Source organism: Mercenaria mercenaria, unplaced genomic scaffold (genome assembly GCF_021730395.1).
Source record: "Mercenaria mercenaria strain notata unplaced genomic scaffold, MADL_Memer_1 contig_2400, whole genome shotgun sequence".
NCBI classification, from domain to species: Eukaryota; Metazoa; Mollusca; class Bivalvia; order Venerida; family Veneridae; genus Mercenaria; species Mercenaria mercenaria.
In genome coordinates, this window is record NW_026460459.1 from 1,482 (window position 1) to 5,501 (window position 4,020).

At 31.6% G+C, this 4,020-nt stretch overlaps 1 long non-coding RNA gene across 1 annotated transcript; it reads left to right on the forward strand.

The window, feature by feature from the left end:
* Positions 1-593: 593 nt before the first annotated feature.
* LOC123553740 (uncharacterized) lies at positions 594-3,192 on the forward strand. The gene is made up of 3 exons (XR_006686830.2): positions 594-967; positions 2,256-2,365; positions 2,958-3,192. It is a non-coding gene; the product is annotated as an uncharacterized LOC123553740 (long non-coding RNA).
* Positions 3,193-4,020: the final 828 nt, after the last annotated feature.

Here is a 4,020-nt window from a genome sequence, read left to right on the forward strand (position 1 = left end):
AAATACCAAAACTATCAATTTGTCTGTAGCATGCACAATATAAATAAGACAATAAAATATGGCAAAAAATATCTTTAACACTTTTTTATACATTTTATGTTGAGAATGTCTGAATTGATCATACAGAGAAAACTGTACAAGTGTACATGTAAGTATATAAGTCATATGGAATAATATATGATATACAGGTGATATTCTCTTAACTTTTACTCAGTAGCAAAGCTGCCATTTTTAGAGGATGGGTTTAGTTATATATAATCTGACATTTTTTTTTCTTCAAATTTTTCTGTCCAGAGAGGAAATCAGCTGAAAAAGGAAAAATCACATCCTTAAAATTTTAAACTAATACTAAAATTTATTGAAATATCATGTTTTTTTCTCCTAGAAAACAACAGCTGCAGCAACAGTAATTGCATGAAATAGTACAATTCTTTTCACCAATTCATTAAAAGATACCTGGCAAAGGGATTCCTAGATAAGTGATAAATCATTTGGGTCTATTAATCTACTACAGTGTATGTATATTGCTTGTCTCACTACATGAGATTATCTCATGCAGACTGATAAGATCTGGCATGCTTTATATTTAGAAACTCATAACAGAGATCAACCAATGAAAATAAGTCAGGGAACTACTTCTGGGGGCTGTACATGTACCACAAAAAGTAATCCATAGTTTTTTCTGTTTTATATCAGTAATCTTCAAAATTTATGAGTATGTGATTGAATGGAATAAAATCTTCCTCTAGTACAAAAATATATTAACATCATAGATGTAACATTACCTTCATTAGCTGACTGTAAATGGCACATTTGCCCAAGAATATCAAAATTTCAAATCTACACAGGAAGTTCTTTGACAGAGAGCAGAACAGAGTAAAAATTTGGGAGAGTGTTTCCCTAAATATTTTACTATGTGCAGCTTATTTCATCTTGGAAGTTAACAATAATTTACAGAATGCACCAGGTGAGTTCATAAAATTTATTTATTTTCAAACAGTAATCTAGATTACCTTTAACAATGTCAAAACTAGAACAATGGATTCTAACAGGAAGCAGGTGGTTTAGTTTTCACTGTGTAATGCAACAAATGATTTTACTTCATGTCAATTTGTTCCACTGCAACTACTATGCAGCTGCAATTTCTAATTTATCATGCTTTTAATTTATAAGAAGGAAAACTGGATATTCTTTTTAAATGAAAATATCAAATGGAGGGGAAAAAAAGGCCAGAAGAGTTATCTCCGCAGGTGGCACTACTGAGTAAACAATGCTACCAGTCTGCTGACTACAATATTACACAGTATATTCAGGGAATATTTGGTTTAAATCAATGTTTTTAACCTGTTATTATATGAAAGTTATTTTTTAACAGGAAGAAATGTTTATGGATAATTTAGTTATTATTATAGATCATTATACCCTTTATTGAAACAGCAGAGCATTATATCGAAAATTCAGCAAAAATACACATATTAAGCAGCTTTTTGTTATTTATAGGTACTTTTATTGTAACTTCTTCTTTTGTTAATTCTGACATCTTTAACTACATTTATCACTTAGTCTAATTCTTTCAATATTAAAAATGATTTTCAAATTTTCAACAAAAAAAAGTAGCATCTTTAATAATGGGAATTGCATGTCTAGTCCAAGACTATTCTAACTTTTTAGAATTTTTATTTTTAGAATTGTGATTAGAGCCAGTCTATAATTATCTAAGGTACAATATCATATGATAATATTAAAATCTGTAAATTAGACTGGCATTTGTCACAATAACGTAAATTTTTAAAAATCACATTTTTTTCAATTTTGTGACAAGTTCTTTATTATCAATCTTGCGGCTAGTCTAGTCTAGTCCACCTACTTATGATAGTCTTTACCTAATATTTACCCATTTCAACAAAATAAACTGGAATGTACAAGTAAATAAAATTTCTATGTTCAAGGTTAAATGTAAAGATTTACCTGTTTTCCCTTTAGGAGTCTTACAGAATACTGACATATATTTGCAATGTTCAGGGAGATTATTTGAGCCTATCATACTTTAACTTATGGAAAATATATCAAACTTTCCATGACATTAAAAAGTGAAAAAAGTATAAACAGTACTGTCAACTGATGAATGCATCAAAGACATTTTTTGGCCTCATTATTCATCACAATATACAGTTTCAATTTTAGATCATTATACCCAATAATAAGCTATGAAAAAATTATAGACATCTAAGTGTTAAATTAAATCTATTTTTCAGGTATAGCATCATATGTGTATATAAAGTATCAGCACACATGAATGAATTGAGATATGTTTAGTGACCCAATGTATTGTGTTCAAAGGCTCCATCCAACAGTTCAAAGACATGTAAGTATATTGGCATTATATATTACTATAGTAATATACCAATACACACACTACCATAGTTCTAGGTCAACTGACAATTTTCCCTAAACATGACTGAATGTATCAACCGATTTTCAGCAGGACCCATAGCAGGTTTTATAATTATTCCCCTTGTTTCAAGTCCAGACCAATATTATTATATATAATGGTTAAAAAAGTACCAAATTAAGCAATCACTTGGCAGTCAACACAACTTGGGATGTCAGTGCAGGTAAATGGTAGAAATAAAACTTGTTACTATTTATACAATAAGAGCAATGCATAAGTCCAACCTATTAATCACTAACCCAAAACACTGAAAATATCTGTCTGCCTTCATTGGAACCTTATTCTACCAACATTTGAAATTAAATTGAGAAATAAAGCTTCGTGAAAATGCAAAAAGTAATGTTATTACTTGTTTAAATCTGCAGTGTTGCTTGTATCATAAAGATGCACTAACTTTGAATACCATGTAAGATATTAATTTTATTTTAAAACTATGAACTATGGACAATACTAATGAAGAAACTGCTTTAATGGTTTAATATCTAGTGATTCATTATTTCAACAGGTCATAGCAGTGGAGCAAATGATGGCTTTGTGGTGGTTAGTGAAAAACTGTGGCAATCTACATTGGTGGTGGCAAACACTGACAGAAAATTTCTGGACCAGCAGTGACATTAAGTTGAAAATAATGACATATTTTACACTGTACTGAAGATGTAATTGCGAAAATTATTTAAGAAATAATATATCTCATTCAGTGATTTGTCGCTGAATAAATCATTGTTTGGAGTTCAGATGCGAAAGAATTAAATCACGATGGCGCAACATTACTGAAAGGATTTTCTTCAGACTGTCGCAAGTGAACAATCTTGACGGGTAGATACAACTACAATTACATTGCATCCAAAATCAGTGGCACAGAAACCGGTATGAAACCAATATGTGACTATGTATTGCCTTGCAATACTTCAGCAGCTTGTTGTTTTATATGTGTAACCTGTAAATGATTATTGGTGTGTTTTATAAAGTTAAGAAGTCCTAGATGAAATTTTTAGTTTTTAATTTTGGCCTCACCTATGGACATGCACTGCTTAGGGGAGCTCATTTGTGATCATCCTTTGTCCAAGACCGTGAATCAAACCTACAACCTGCTGCACACAGCATTTTCATTTAGGATATAATCATATGGGGTAAAACTTTTTGCTATTTCAGGGCCCTTAGAACTAGGCTGGAATATTTTCCAGGTTATACCAGGCTCATTTTCCAGCATTCCGTGGAAAATTTACCATGGTAAAACCTGGAACATTTTCCAGCCTAATCCAGGCTATGCTGGAAAATGTTCCAGGCTTTTCCAGACTTTGGTTAAAAAACTGTCCGAATACTCCAGGTTCATGGAAAAACAGGAATTTTATTCCAGGCAGCCTGGAAGATGTTCCAGATTTTACCATGGTATATTTTCCAGGGATGCTGGTATATCATGGTACATATTCCAGCCTTGGCTTTTTCAAATTTTCCGCATTGATAATTTGGTTAGGCTGGAAAAGGCTGGAAACTTAGTCCGAATACTCCAGGCTTTTTTTTCCCATGGAATTCCATGGTAAACCCTGGAACTATTTCACCCGGGTAAA